Source organism: Haliotis rubra, unplaced genomic scaffold, assembly GCF_003918875.1.
Source record: "Haliotis rubra isolate DU_JTF1 unplaced genomic scaffold, ASM391887v1 Scf213, whole genome shotgun sequence".
In the NCBI taxonomy this organism is placed as follows: domain Eukaryota; kingdom Metazoa; phylum Mollusca; class Gastropoda; order Lepetellida; family Haliotidae; genus Haliotis; species Haliotis rubra.
The window spans coordinates 96,390-113,770 of NW_025766148.1; the positions used below are offsets into that span (position 1 = coordinate 96,390).

The window sequence follows — 17,381 nt, forward strand, 5'->3', positions numbered from 1 at the left end:
CAACCACCTCTCAAGACTACGCTCACGGTGCTGTTCAAACAAAAACATGGAACCTCAACGTTTCAAGCCGTCTTTATTATTGACTAAGTGCACTAACAGTCCATCGCGACAATGTTAATATACTATACTTGCCACCTCTCAAATACGGCCAATCATTCCCATATTACCATTTGCTGAAGAGGCATTTTCTGTTGGTTGCGTTTATACATGTATGTTCTGCTTATACGCTTTCCTTTGTTGTAGCTATACAGAGTTATACAAAATAACCCTGAGAAAATTGTGAACGATATCAGGGCTTTCACAGAGTACTGACCTATTCACCCCCGACATTTTCTTATAACGATACCCGAAAGAGTGTAAGAGTCGCCAGAGTGTGTACTTTGATACTCTGAGGTTGTGTTCTTGCTTCAAATGCTTTTAAAACATTTTCAGCGACATGTATTTGTTTTCAGAATAGAGCTTGTTGATAGACTGCCTTACAAGGTTCTTTTGAAAGTTGTCCAAATGCTTTAATTTGTGTGATTTTGACACGACCCCTACCTGCTTCGCATCACCCTCACAATGTTTGTGTTCCAGAACATTTGTCAGTACCCTTGCTGATACTCCTAAAGCTTTTGCTGACCGCTTACGGAATTTATTAATGGCATAAAATGGTTTGCCACTTTCGGCTTCAGCACGGAAAAAATCGTACACTTTAATCATCAACTGTTTCACGTCAGCATTCAACTTCATTTTTCATCAGGCATGTGTATCCCGTGCACAACGAGATAGTGGCTGTTCCATTTCTGTGGTTTCACCCCGCCGCGACAGATTCCAACTTTTGTGTCTCAATGATGATAGTTTCTGAAACAACTATTTTGGTGGAGTCCGGAAAATTTTCAAATATAAGAAAGCTGTTGGGTATTTGTAAATGATAAACTTGTGTACTATTTATATTTATGTGGCAATTTTGTACAATGATAAAATTTGCAATTCATCGGTCCGTTTCTGACTCAAACGGACTGTAGGGGTTGTCATGTCATTTCTTTTCACCGCGTTTTCCCGCTCGCTTTACTAGGATCTGGGAGGAGCGTTGTTCAGTTCTGTGATTCGTAGAACTGAATAACTGAAGATTTAATCGAATTTTGTATTGTCGAATTTGCAACTGAAAAGGCAGCTTGATGTTTAGAATACAAATTTGAGCCTTGTTCAACGTTTACAACCAAGTAAGGGGCAATGTGACCCTGAAGAGATTATTTTACTGTTGGACAGAGAAAAGTGTCATATCTCAAGACGACACTCAAAATACCCCTTCAATAAGATTTATGATTTGTTTTGCCATAACACACACATACTGTAATCTTTGTTGCTTAACGTTGCGCACAGCAATATTCCAGCTATATGGCGATGGTCTGTAAATAGTCAAGTCTGGACCAGAGAATCCAGTGATCAATAACATGAGCATCTGCGCAACTGAATTATCATGATATCAGAGTTCTGTAAACATTAACTTCTGAGATGATATGGCCGTCAGATCATGATAATGGTCACATGATATCAACCCCGTATTGTCAAATCACGATGAAGTATGTTCCCCAATCATAACTGAATTTTATATACATGTACTGTATTTGTATTAAAAAGTTAGTGAAGCACGGGCCTTTCTTGACGTGCGTAAATCCCAGATCAGCTTACAAGTTCTCTGAACGAATTGCATTATTTAGTAACGTCTAACTTTGGAACGTTTGTGTTTTGTTACATTTATTCATTTCTTCAAAAATCTGTATTCGTAACGAATAAAAAGTCATATTCAATTTGGCCCATTTCATAGTTTTCATCAGCGATCGACCATTTGATATTTCGAGCCTAAATATTTATTTATGAAAAACACCTTGCAACAATGTTAGTCAGCAGTCGTGCCTTATTCCACAGTCTAGAAGCATTAGCATGTTTTAAAGCATTTTTAGGATTATTTATTATTTTGATCAAATCCCTCGGAATAAATAAATGGTTGATCTCTTGTGGTTAATAGATGATTGCAGAAGAAAACTCATTGTGAAAAAACCCATTCAAGTCAATATGAACGGCCATTACGACAAGCCTATGGATCATCTCTGCATATAAAATCAAGTTCATTCAGAAGATCGCAGAAGAATCTCCGTTCGTCATCAAACTTACAAAGACAAAGAATGTACTGACAAATATTATTATATTGCTTTGTTACATGGTGGGTAGTATGGGGTCTTCAACAATACAGCACAATACATTGCTTTGGTGATGCTCAGCCCAACGTATAAAGATTAATGGAGACGTCTATAGTGTAGCGTTTATATGCTTACTCTATGCTACAAACAGAATAAAGGTTAAGAAAAACATCTATACACGAAAAATGTAAAGGAAAACTTAAACATCTTGCCTCACTTTAGAAAAATAAAACGTTTCGAGTGATGCATAGGGCCTCTTATCACACGGTAGTACTGTAAAGTTGGTTATAAAACTAGACTTTCATGTAAGAGGCCAATTATATCCGTGGAAAGTGTGCATCTAGGAAATGCGTGCATATCTAGAAATTACCATACGTTTAAATATGCAATAAAGTTATTTGGTTTGGACCAAATGTCTTTCCTTGTCAATACCGGGGATGATGCATGTATAGGGAAAGGACATTAATCACCAACACTATTACAAGTTATGGCCTGAGTTGGAACGAAAGGGATAGGGAAACAGTCATCTTTCAACCTTCAGACCTGAAATCAACGCATTAAACACTAATAGTCCTTTAGACTGTCACACGTGTTACGTAGTATCGTGTTTACCTACCAGGCACATCAATACACGCCCTAACACGAAAGCAGATGATGTTAAACGTCTGAACAGAACAATTGACTGAAAGCGTTCTCCCAAATATAACATAATTTATGTTCTCTATGTCAATATTGTTGAAAAATAACAGCATCAAGATCCATCTTCAGACAATGATTTCTTTAGCGCTTTGCTCTGTCTCACTCGAACGTCATCAAGACTGCGACGAACTTGACTAAATCCGTGTTACATTCACGCGCAGTTTAATTTACGGGTTTAATTTAGAGGTAACCACAGTCTACATTCACAACACTATAATGTGCCTTTTCGTTGCGTTTATTGTGCTTTCTGTATTTTCACTTCTTGAAATCAAACGTACAAACGTGTTTCCCTCACAATCAAACAAGCATAATTAACAAACCACCATGTTACAAATTCGAAATATATATATATATATATATATATATATATATATACATATACCTCTCTTCAGGTGCGGCACATGATTAAACATTGTTTTTATCACACATAAACGCCTTATTTTGACAATGATAATACACACGTACATGCAACCTTTTAGACAGTAAACTGCCGTTATGACTCGTGAGTGTTCTACAGATTCATGTGCTCATCAGTAAGGTTTCTATCTAATATTTTAGTGGTATTAAAAAATAGAAGAATTTTTTTAACTCCCTTTGACCCTAGCGGAAGTGACTGTACATGTGCTTTAATTTGGGGTCTCCTCATAGTGCAGGCACCTTTTGTTCATAATTACTGAAGCAATCAGGCATGTCAAATAGCAAAACAAAGGGATTACTTGGGGGACCATATCAGTGTAAACAAAAGTTTAAACTTTTATTTTTCAATACAATAACATATATATACTGAACAGCAACAGAAACGCAAGTTTCGAAAAAATGAAATCTCATGAAGGTAAGCGTTCAGGTTTATTGAACGTTCATGGTAAAGTGACGTAATGATCCCAGATGAGATGATATCATGCAATTTGACGTCCATACGAACCATTCGAACAAACACACCAACAGTGCAGCAAAACCATCATTTTAGCATGTGTATCGACGGTTATGGATGAAAAGCATTCATTTCACTCTGAGGTATCATTTATAAAGGTCTATGTCAAAAAACAGTTCAGTATTGACGCTAGGAGGTGTACACGCCACACAAACGATGCCTACACTAACGACAGAGCAGAAGGGAATGGCCATTGGAAAGTTTCACGGAGGTAGCTCTGTAACCGCTGTAGCTAGACAATTGGGCTATAATCTTACCACCATTACACGACTTGCTCAACTTCATCAGCAAAGAGGCTTGCTGCTGATCGTCCCCGTACCGGACGGCAACGAGTGACAACTCATGCGCAAGATCGGTTTATCCGTGTCACTTTGCTAAGGAACCGAACTCAAGCAGCAACAGTGGCAGCAGCCTTAGTTCTTGGGTCAAGGGAAGCAGTGCCAAGCGATACGATTAGGCGTCGTCTTCGGGCTGCTGGAATCCACTGCCGAAGGCCTTATGTGGGCCAATTTTGGCACGTCAACAACGCCAGCGACATTTGCAACCCTCACACAGCAAGGGTGTCGATGGATTCTCTGGCTCAGAACAACATTAACGTCTCTTTCCCCGGATATGGCTCCCATTGAACATTCTGGGACAAAATTGGACGGAAGATTGCAGCAGGTAGACAGCCACTCACACTTGCACAATTGGAATAGAGATTGGTGTGTGAGCGGAACCAGTTGCCTCAGGCATTCTTTCCGACTCTAGTGAACTCAATGAGCCCATGGTGCACGGACTGTGTGCAAGCTCAAGGAGGCTATACGTGCTACTAATGAGACTGTCACTTTTTGCATTCAGGGGTATCTCCATTTGACGGACTGTGATCAGTTTGAACTTATTGCAATTCAATGTCAACAGCAACTTTTAGTTGTTAAATTAACAGTGTTTGCTATAGAATAAGTGATTAAACATAATTTTGCTTGTCTTCTATTCAAAAACTTGACAGAAAGCCAGACTTGCGTTTCTTTTGCTCTTCAGTATATTAACTATATATACACACACACACAAATATCAAACCTTTACAAGAAAAAATAAGCATTGGACTTCATAGCACTGAATGAACTACATTTTATGTTAGCACTGAAAAGCATTACAATTAAAGTCCAACTAAATGTGACATAGAATCAGCAAATTCCATCAAAGTTTTCACACCGTTTGCAAGTAGAGACTTCTGACGAAGGATTTCATCATCGATGTGTCGATACTTCTTCTTTTGGGGGGCCTGCTTAGCACCAAGTAGAATCTGAACTATTGTCATCTCAGCGGGCTGTTCTCTTTCCGGATAAGAGCAATGAATCTATATATATTGGGATGGTTCTGGCCAATTTTCTAAGTCTTGCATGCCAGCCTTCGACATGATTTGTGGTCGTGGCACCCGGTTGGATGGTTGCGGGACAGCCTGCCTTGCAACATCTCCAATGTATACTGCTGTTGCGTCTCTTCCGTATTCTGAGCTTATAACCTTGATAGACGAGATTTCGCCCACCTTGCGTATTAGGAATGAATTCTAAAACCCTTTCTTTTGTAATATATAGCTGTTAACAACATGAGTTTTATTCAGTGACATTAATTGAACAAGGGTAATTGGTGACTTGATGCCAGTCTGACAATCTATCAGTTTGGAATCCCTCCTAGGCCATGAGTTTAGTTCATGAGACGACCCCTTTCCTTTTAACAACATCACTAATCCTAATCCTCTATATGCTGCCTGCACAGTGAGGATAAACCTTTAATTTCACTCGAGACCTGCGTCATTCTGGGATTCCCATTCACATTAAGCTGACAGGCTGTGCATAACTGTATAACTGTAAAGGCGTTGTTTAACTCACTCACTCATATATTTTGCATAACTCTGTATAGCTACAACAAAGGAAAGCGTACAGGCAGAACATACATGTATAAACGCAACCAACAGAAAATGCCTCTGCATTTTCTGTGTATCAGCAAATGGTAATATGGGAATGATTGGCCGTATTTGAGAGGTGGCAAGTATAGTATATTAATATTGTCACGATGGACTGTTAGTGCACTTAGTCAATAATAAAGACGGCTTGAAACGTTAAAGTTCCATGTTTTTGTTTGAACAGCACCGTGAGCGTAGTCTTGGGAGGTGGTTGTTATGTTGTGGACTCATCATCAATGGAATCCTGCCGGCTTCTGGAGTTCGCAGGTTGCCATTCATCATCAGGTCTCAAGGCAAGACGTACACTCTGTCAACGAAAGCAAATTCCTATCACACATGTCGTTTGATTAGCACATATATGTAAATTGGCTTGTCGGTTTGATTTTTCATCTGTACTTAGTTTGCAAACTGCGAACATATTATAAACATTTTAAAGCGTTGTACAGTTGTACACCAGTTGGTTAAAAGCAGAGTGGTACGGAAGCAGTAGCAAACTAATGACCTAAAGGACAGCCCAAGGATTTGGATGACTTGGTGTGACGTCAAAGGGTCTTTGCAGAGAACACACATCACTGACAACTGTCATCACAGAAATCGAGCTCAATCGGGAATCTAATCATCAGTTTTGGGGTCTCGGGGAAAAGCGCCCCATACTATCAGATCGTCGCCCGATCCACACTTTAGCAACTGTGCTAATAGTTAATACAACTGAGAGCTCAACACTATCATGTATATGTATAGCACTCTGTTTTATTGGCCATATCATAAAGGATAAGATCAGGCTTGGATGACCCTGGACACGACTGATGCTGTGTACGGGTCTATTCAGAACAAAGTTATAGTGAGTGAGTGAGTTAAAAAAATTATCGTCTCATCGGCAATATTTCAGCCATATCGTGGCGAGAACAATTAATTGTTATACATACTATTTAAAGGTAAATTATAAAAACCTGTCAACAAAGGACAGTAAAATAACTAGAATATCACAGATATGAATCTAAAACAAGAAATACAAACTAAAACAGTTTAACTATAGATTACAGTAAAATATAAAAACAGGCTATAGATTGCCAACAACTGAAGGTAGATCACCATACTAGGGACCATGGGGACTTACAGTACATTCGCTTCCTGCATGGGCCACAAAGTTATAGTAAACAATTTCCATTCAGCACACTTCATATTCTTGGTCTTACTGCTGACATTTTGCCAATCAACAAGCACGGCGAAATAGGCCATCGTGTCGTTTTAAATACTGTTTGGACCAAAACAGGAGTGAGTTGGTGAATGAGTGAGAGAGTGGGTTAAAATTCCACATCGGCAGTATTTCAGCATATCGAGACTACATATTAATAAAAGCCAACTTAAATACAATATAGTCCTCCGTGGCAGCGGTACAAGAATCTATATCGAAACGTCGCACTCACGAAATAAACAAGTTGCTATCCATAAATGTTGTCTATGTTGTACTTCCCAGCTTCTAAAAAGCCGCTCAAAGAAGTTGATAAATATCTGAAAGACAAAATGATCAGAGAATGTTTCTTAAAACTTGAACCTAACGATATTTTTACACCAAAAAAAACCAACCACGGGGACCAGCGCAGGACATCCACTAACTAGGAGTAGGACAGTTCAGTTGAGCCCATAGCGTAGTCTACATTTCATTTTAACATTGCGATGCAGGGTTGATGTTAATATGTATATTTAATATTCGATACAGTTTAAGAACAAGTGTGTGCTACCTTCTTCAGGGAATTGGTCGCCATGTGCTTCCTGACAGTCATGACCATGTAGACTGGTATCGGTAGAAGGGGCAGCACTGCAATAATCCAGTCGATTGTAGAAGCATAGCTAGGAAACTTGTACTTGCCGTAGGTTGGTGGTTGGTAGCGGAGAAGTGTCAAGATGAAAGTGATCTGGATATGAAACAAGGATATCACAAGCAGACTTTGAAAAGGGTAACAAGTATAATTAGTGTGTATTTGGCGCCGGTATATTTCCAGAGACGTGTTTATTGAGATAAAGTTTAATCTTAAAGTCGTGTTGTTAATGCGATGTTCTAACATCAAATTAACTTTAAACTTGTTCCCGTTGGGGCAGAATAAGCTCACCTTTCAGTCAAGTCCCCATATGATTTTATTTTCATATAATTAGTATATAATCTGATAAACGCACACAACGGATAGACTCTAAATCGTGATTTATGGTGATTGAGTATGGAAATGTTTTGTATTTTAACAACATCATGAAGAAGCCTGTAATGGCAACAGGTCCAAGAGTGAGTGAGTGAGTTAAAATTTAAAGTCACTTTGGCAATATTTCAGCCATACCGTGACTAAATCAAGTTATGGATTAATATATATTAATTATTATAAAAACCTGTCAACGAAGGACAGTAAAACAACTAGATTATCACAGGTTGAAATTTATAACTAGTAACCAAATCTAAAACATTTAACTACACACGACAGTACAATATAAAACCAGGCTATAGATTGCCAACAACTGAAGGTAGATCAGCATACTGGGGACCATGGAACAGGTGCAAGAGCACTTGATAACAGACTGTATATACAATATTCATACAACGAGGTGGCGGTGGATGGAAAGCTGCTCAGACGAGTCATATGCTATCATAATAATGATGAGCTTCTTTCACATACTTTGTAAGCAAGTATGTACCACGTGTCTATTTGAGACGTGAAAGCCATCATTGTACCGTGCAACTGTTTTGTACTTACTATCAAGATTGTCGGCGTTACCAGAGCCCAGAGGATCTTTACAGACATCGGCAGTGGCTTGCCAATCATCATCTCAACGTCTTTACTGATTCGTCTTATACCTGACAGAACATATGTTTACACATATGTTCACATTGAAGACAAACATTGTAAGTTCATGTGTGTTCATAACATATTATTTTGTGCAATTGTATTCATATTATACTCTATTAACATTATGACTATGCTACTACCGGTTTGCTCTCGACCCCATGGATACAATCCAAGTAATATGTTTACAATGTCCTTTTTCTTGTAAATAAATTTTGAAGTTTAAAGATACAGTGACGAACTATACTATTCACACTTCGCTAAGGATCAAATATTGATTCAACAGGAAAACTATGGTGTGGGGTCAAATGTGGTTTATATATCTAAGCTTATTGTAATGGATCCAAGTTTTCAGTATGTCACTGCATCTTGTGGATCCACTACCTGCTATTGAAAGGTGTTGTGTACTTGTCATGTGTACTTGTCATGTACTTGTCATGTGTACTTGTCATGCCATGATTTGCAAAATGGTTGGTTGGTGCCATGAAAACCATTTTATGGTTACCCATGTATCAAATGCATAGGGTTAGCTTAAAGTGGCTGTTTTTCTTAAGAAATGTTACCATATCATTATTTATCCAGTTTTAAATGGATACAATTTCAAATTCTAAATCTACGTTTAGATAAAGTTGCGATTTCTTGTGATCCTTAGGAAAGTGTGAGTAGTATATATATCGTGATCTACGAGTGAGTGAGTGAGTTTAGTTTTACGCCGCACTGAGCAATATTCCAGCTATATGGCGGCGGTCTGTAAATAATCGAGTCTGGACCAGATAATCCAGTCATCAACAGCATGAGCATCTATCTGCGCAATTGGGAACCGATGACATGTGTCAACCATGTCAGAGAAACTGACCACCCCATCCCGTTAGTCGCCCACTTACGACAAGCATAGTCGCCTTTTATGGCAAGCACATGGGTTGCTGAAGACCTATTCTATCCCGGATCTTCACGGGTCCGTGTTCTACGATCAGAGTAAGAGTGCCGTTCCACTAACCGATCTTAGCCCAACGCCAATCGTAAACCCCTAAAATCTTGGCATGACGTTACGATCGGCATACCGTTCCACTAACCAATATTACCTAAGTCAATCGTAAAGTTAAGATTCTAAGTCTAAGTTGCTCATGACCAACTTAGGATAGCTAAAATCAATCGTAGAGAAACCAAAATGGTGGCTTTCCTATTCTATGTGAAAAACAAGAGCGAGCATTTCAACGTGAGCGTCCCCTAAAAACCCCCTTGAAATGAATTTGTATATTTCTGTGATGTAAACAAACACTGCACTGAAGCCTTACAAATGTCAGGCCAGTCTGACCACTGTCGTCATGGGATCACAACCGAGCGAGTCGGTGTAACACAATTGTACAACAATATTGCAACGTCATGGTTAAGAATAGGGATGGGTCATGAAGTGAACAATGTTGTGAAACAAAAAGATACAAATATGTGTGATTTCAAGTGCACTTATTTGGTGGGGGATTCTAAAGGCAGGCCGCGTGTTATTCAAGACCACTGACAGATTCTAGATACGTTATAGAGGATGCCTCGTCACGCCTTGTTTATTCTGATTGACAAGGTTCAGGCACATAGTAAAAGCTCTGACACAATTGACATTTTTCAAGTCCAGACTTAAAACCTGTTCTCAGTATATTACTTATAATCTCGGCTGTAAATACTCTCGTGTAAATTATAGTACATAGCGCTTTGAGCATGCCCCAGGATGTGGAATAGGCGCACTATAAATATGCATTTATTATTATTATTATATTATGCCTGATACCCAGCGTTCACACGCACTTGCACCTGAAACCAAGGTGCTCACTACCCTAATATTTTGCTCTAGGTTTTTTCTCCACGTTTACACTTGGTTGGAAAAATACCCATGAAGGCCCGGGTTAGAATATTGAACTTCAATAACCCATGCTTGTCGTAAGAGGCCACTAACGGGATCAGGTGGTCAGGCTCGCTGACTTGGTTGACACATGTCATCGGTTCCCAACTGCGCAGATCGATGCTCATGCTGTTGATCACTGGATTGTCTGGTCCAGACTCGATTATTTATAACTAAGATACCTAGTGAACGCTATGCATCTTAGCTAGATTTTTTACAGACCGCCGCCATATAGCTGGACTAATGCTGAGTGCGGCGTAAATCTAAACTCACTCACTCACTCAGTTCGTAAACTACTTCCATCATTTGCTAGACTATGCAAAGGGAGATAACTCGTGCCTCGCATTCCTCTATCTCACGCACGAAAGAGTCTCGATCTAGACTTGGATCAGATCGTAAGATCGGGACCGGCTACGATCGGTCCCGATGATCGGGTAGTGGAACGGGTAAAACTTTTAGCTAAGATGATTGTAAAATTGGCGTAACTTGCTAAGATTGAACTTAGATAAGATCGGTTAGTGGAACAGCACCCAGGACATGTTATCATCAGTTTGAATACGTCTCTGTCTTGAACATATGTCTTGAAGACATACTTATAGCAACGGAAAAAAACTCCAACTTGCTCAACGAATAAAAGCTACAGAGAACGAGTTTCAGGATTCCATCAACTTTGTCAGATCTTTTACTTCTAAAACAAGTATTCTCTTTATGAAATGAGTTGTTTAGTAAATGTTTTCAAGGAACTGTTGTATCCAACTGAAAGGAATAGAAAACCACGGGTGAAAGACATTTGCTTATGGTGACCTGTAAGTCCATTCTGGGCTAGACAATCCAGTAATTTATATTATGAGCAGCGATGACCGCTGACATACAAAAACTTAAATCATGATCACTTGATCCATTGGGTCAATTTTAACAGTTAGCATATATACTTGATACACATAAATTGATGTACGCACTATATATATCCACGACACGTCAAGACACTCCATTGTACTTATCACCATGGGTCCGATAGACAACACATACCAATCGACCAGCTGAAACATGTACGGCCCTCCCTGCAACAGGAAGTCCATATCGTCCTTCAAACATTATCCAACGTCTACTGTCACAACAACAACAACAACAACAACAACAACAACAACAACAACAACAACAACTACTACTACTACTACTACTACTACTACTACTACTACTACTACTCCTGCTACTACTATTACTACTACTACTACTGCTGCTGCTGCTGCTGCTGCTGGAGAGCTGCTGCTTTTGCCCTTGACATTACAGCCGTCTACAGCTAGCACAATCGTTTCGTCTTCAAATACATGTACCACTGCCACAACAATGACCTTTTTGGACCTACTGAATTGTTCAACAGGTAAGCATAGTCACCTGGGTACAGAAGATGAGTCCAATCAGAAATACTGTCAGGCAGCATCCTCCTGTTAGAAACATCCTCTTCTTGCTCAGCTGCTGCGGATGCTGGTCAATCAGGGCAGTAATAACGACTTCAGTACTCAGGAACTGGAAGGACAACAGTGGACGGTGTAGCTCAATGCAAACCAGTAATATGTTCATAAACATCAGTGTTGTCCAGTTGTATTTTACTCTGAATGCCAATATTGTTATTATTGCGATATTGAGCTGGAAATGTCGTTTAACATAACCTTCAGACATATTCCATCAATGGCATTGCTACTTTTAGATAATATACTGAACATGTAATCAGTAATTATTGTTTGTGCGTTTTCACTCAACGCTCAGCTTGAGATAGAGCTTTGGAGAAAAATAAAAGTTTATGAACTTCTTCAGGTTATGTGTACAAAAGTCTGTGATATCCGTTGTGTGTTTGGAGCTGTTTAACATCAGCACTGCCTAGGCTGCACACTATTCCACTTGTGAATGTGCCATTTAAATGATCGAATCTGAACCCCACAAAACATTGATCTAGTTAATGCTTCAGAGAAGATGTCACGCCCAATTGGTTACTACCAGATAAGGCTGATGGAGACCTGGCTAGCTATTCTCGAAACGTTCGTAGCCCTACGAACTACTTAAGCCTATTCTTAACACATTGGCTACGATCCAAGTTAAGAATTCGTAGGGCTACGAACGTTTCGAGAATATGGCCCTGATCTAAACTGGAATCCTTAATCCCCAGGCACTGACACTCACTCAGTTTCGTTACTGCCAGAATAGGCTGTAGACTGCTCTAATCTAGAATCCCTAATCCCAAATCGAAAAGGGCAGCAATATTCTGCCATGTTACATTTGGACCACTTTTTTTCTCAGCTATCACGATGAATTAGAACATTGAATTGAACACTACATATTGTACCTGTGAATCCAAACCAACCATGAACAACATCAGAAAGAACATGAATGACCACAGCTGAGGGACCGGAAGTTGTGCGAGAGCGTCTGGATAGGTCACAAATCCCAATCCTGGATCTTCAATAGAGACGTAATATGAAGATATGGATCATATATAACTATGTATGATATGGCCAGATATGGATCTATCGTTTTGGCAACAACTTTTAGTTTATACTCAAGATGAGACTGGTTCCATTTTACATGCGGGCCTTGAGTACCTTACCCAATATGTTATCATTAACACTGTATCATCGCCTGTATGTCACAGTCGTACCATTTCGTGGGTCTATTGTTAATCGAAAGTGGGTAATTTTGCCAATAAGTTTAACTGAAACTTCAGGTATATAAATGATCTGTTATCCGTCAATAGCAATAAAAGAGCCAATTCGCTTCCACTGATTTACCCACCTGAACTTACAATAATATGTATCAGTGAGACCACTTTATTTGCATTACATTTAGATCCATTCAAAAAGGTTCAGAGTCAAAAATATGGTTAAATATTCAGAGGGATGACAATTTTTCCTTTTTGTCAATATTCCAACACCTCCAACCTTTACTGTTTACATTTAACAACCTTCGAGGTGCAATCCCGCCTCACATGCCTCTTGGTCAGAAGTGCTTGGGTCAAAGTTACAACATTCAAGATGTCAGGAAGTGTTTTATGGTAGATTTATTGAGAACATGTTACAGTTTGATGCATCACTATTTCATAGTGATTCATAAGCACATGCTCAGAAAATATTTGGAATTAGATAAAATCTACACTGCCTTGAACAGGGATCTATTATGGATAGAGCACAGGTTTGGTCGCTTTTGTATATTGTTATTTAAATAATCTACATGTAAACACAAGGTAAGTGCACAATCAAACATTTTGTAAATCTAAAATTTACCGCCGTTCTGGAAGGTTATGTTCAGTGACATTTGAGGAAATACTACTGCATGTTTTAACGTGTATCCCCTGATTCAACTGTCCCAAACACAATACGCCACTGGACTCTGATAACTAGTTATGAAACATTGTATTCAGCAAGGAGGAATCCTTTAAAACACTTTTCAGGATCAAAAAGTATCATACGAGCCTTGTAGCTTTGGAGTACTACCTATCAGTTACCCAACACTTTCCTTTATTCTTTCTTAAAACCCGGAGTTTGTTTTTATCATACAAAAACAGATTACCTACCCCCTGAGACAACAGTTTCAATGGGAACTCCCGTTTTCTGTGACATGACTCCGAGAGCAGCAAAGGTCACCAGGCCACAGAAGATACTGGTTCCTTCTGAGACAATCGTCAGTATGATACTATCTCTGTAAATATAACACACAAATTTCAGTTTTATACCCATCTTTTCCTTATAATGCCACCAGTATTTTGCAAAGGTGACCTGCATACTTTGAGAAGGTTTCCTTAACATTGCAGTGATAGAACAAACGTCCATGTCCTAAGTGGTTGTTAGTAATGCACGCAAAAGTAATAACCAACCCTGTTGTAATCCATTAATCATGTGAGGTTTCAGTTTGATACTTTTTCATGTTACCGCACTGGTGTGTTAGTAACTCACCGGAGACATGGTTCATGGAAGTTGTTGTAGCTCGCAGCAGTGCCAATCATCCCGAGGCCAACACCCAGTGAATAGAACACTTGCAAACATGCTTCAAGCCACACCTGTGTGAAGTGGTAGTGTAATTCATCGTCAAACAGTTCCATTGTTTCTATAAACATTCAGTAGATGGGAGAGGTCTGCTCCATACTATATTTAAACAGGAAGTTGATATTTATCTTGAATACTATTTTTTAGGACATAATGAATGTCAAGCCTGTTTGGACACAGAATTGATCGATTTCGCTTTGATCTTATTGGCTTCCGTCATAAAAGCACTGGTTTTTATCCCGTTATATATGTATCTGAGCTGTCATTAACATCTGACCACACAGTCCTTTTTAACTGACCAATTATGCTGATGACAATCAATGACTTCAGTTGTAGATATATAACAGATGATGGCATTATTTTACTCTCCATTAAAATCTCCTCTAGCAAAATGTGTGGCGATGTAGGTTTGACCTTCAATCTTGTGAATATCACTGGTTCTCAAACTTGACCTGCTGTTGTAATCACTTGTAGAGAGTTTAGATTCAGTAGAGGGTAATGACGTGCTAGTGTATATATCAAAACTGGAAGCCGAGGAAATACACACACTGCAAAGATATACCACGTTTGATGTATGATATATTTACACAGAGAGTTGATATTTATCTGGAAGCATCAGAAGAAGCAAGAATAGCCCTGCATATTCTCAACATAGTCACAGAATGTTATAGAAGGAAAACATCGGAAGTTATGAAATGAATCATGTTCACAAGCATGTTACATAATTCAGAAACTCGAAATTGAATACTATTGTCATCAATGAATACGCAATGCCATTTTAGAAATTGGTCAAATGTAATATATTTTATTGTATTTGCTAAATAAATGAACGTGAGGCGTGTTTGGTCAGTATTCATCAAGATTGGAAGAAGAGGGTAGTAAGGAAATACATAGAATTGCAAAGACTTGAATTTTGTCAATTGAAACACACCTGCATATCAAGGAGTTTGTTGAAGTCAGGTATGAAAAAGTAATACACGCCATTTAGAGCACCTGGTTGCAGCAGCGTCGTGATGCAGATGGAGATGAGGAGGACGTACGGCAGCAGCGCAGTCACGTACACAGACTGCAGGGAGGGACAGATCAAGTTATTAGACATGCTGTGACCTTCATTGCGTCTATATGATCTGGATTTAGAAAGTTTTCATTTAAGTATTAGCTTGTAAATTAAGTGTTATCTGCATTAAAGATAACGGATATTTACACAGCACACCTAGTAAAGACATAATTCAATGAACAAGTGAGTGAATATGCCTTTTCACCACTTTATCTACATTCCTGCAATATCACGATGGGCACCCATTTAGGGAATCGAACCCGGGTCTTTCGCTTTAACCATTCGGCTATCGTACATAATCCCCGTAGTCATATGGATGCATTGATGTGGGATATTTCTTTCAATTGCTCATGTGAATGACTTTGTTAGATAAATCCCAGTAAAGATAAATTATATTAGGAATCGAGTTTTGATTAATTCAAGATTCAAGTTTTAAATTACAGTATAACAGACCTCCAGCCCAAAGTACATGTTTTTTCTGACACACCTCCTTTTTATACAAAATGTTTTACACAAAAGTGAATAGTGCAAAAGAATGCAAGAGAACATTTCAAACAGCTTTAAGCAGCTTATGGAACATGATATATTTTATAAACGCTTTAGTCACTTTTAAAGTTTTTTCTCCCTTTGAAAGACAGTGACTGAGTGAGTGTGTTAAAATTTAAAGTCACTTTGGCAATATTTCAGCCATATCGTGACTAAATCAAGTTACAGATTAATAGATATTAAAGGTAAATTATAAAAACCTGTCAACGAAGGACAGTAAAACAACTAGATTATCACAGGTTGAAATTTAAAACTAGTAACCAAATCTAAAACATTTAACTATACACGACAATACAATATAAAACCAGGCTATAGATTGCCAACAACTGAAGGTAGATCAGCATACTAGGGACCATGGGGACTTACAGTACCTTTGCTACCTGCATGGAGCCTAGTTGGATTTACACCATCCCTTCAGCTGTTGGCGATTGTAAGAACTGTTAGCCAAAATTAAAATAACAAGTATGCTATGTTTAAAAATCCTGGTAAGTTTAAATTGATTTTAAAAGACAGTCAGCCAGAGCTTTTGCTTTGCTTGGATAAATAGAAATTATATTTCTTGTGGCAGATACATAATTTTCTGCTTTCAAATGGAAAGATATTCATAGCTTTGGTGAAGGTTTCAATGCATCTAAGATTATTTTGAATAATATTATGAATATGGAATCATTCTTTTGTTTGTCCACAGGTCTTTATTACCACTGCAGATACCTGCCATGTTCGGGACCACTGATCTCACTGAGTGATACTGGTATTAAATCAAAGTGGGAGTCAGTAGTCAAAGAGTTATGCATTACAACATGCATCAGTGACTGTAGTGTAGTAGTAGATGTAGTAGTACTAGCAGAAGCAGCAGCAACCGTAGCAGTAGTAGTTTTGTCAGAGGTTGCGACACTGCGTTAGTAGTAGCAGCAGCAGCAGCAGTACTAGTAGAAGTAGTAGTAGTAGAGAGAGTTACTGTATTGGCATCTGTGGCAATGGTAGTGGTATTTTGAGTGGAAACCGTCGTACCAGTTGCAGATGTAATAGCAGTAATGTCAAAGGAGCAGCAGTAGAAGTTATTGCTGTGCCGGTAGACATAAGAGCAAGGAAGAGGCGGCAGCGACGAGAGTGGCAGTACTAAACGTAAAAGTGAGTAAAATTTGTTAACCATAATAGTATATATTGCCTGAAGGACGATATGGACTTGCTGACTTCCTGTTGCAGGGAGGGCCGTACATGTTTCAGCTGGTCGACTGGTATGTATTGTCTCTCGGGCCCATGG

At 38.8% G+C, this 17,381-nt stretch overlaps 1 long non-coding RNA gene across 1 annotated transcript; it reads right to left on the reverse strand.

The window, feature by feature from the left end:
- Positions 1-11,960: 11,960 nt before the first annotated feature.
- LOC124276780 lies at positions 11,961-14,056 on the reverse strand. The gene is made up of 3 exons (XR_006898660.1): positions 14,046-14,056; positions 12,822-12,934; positions 11,961-12,007 (listed from the first exon to the last, which is right to left on the reverse strand). It is a non-coding gene; the product is annotated as an uncharacterized LOC124276780 (long non-coding RNA).
- Positions 14,057-17,381: the final 3,325 nt, after the last annotated feature.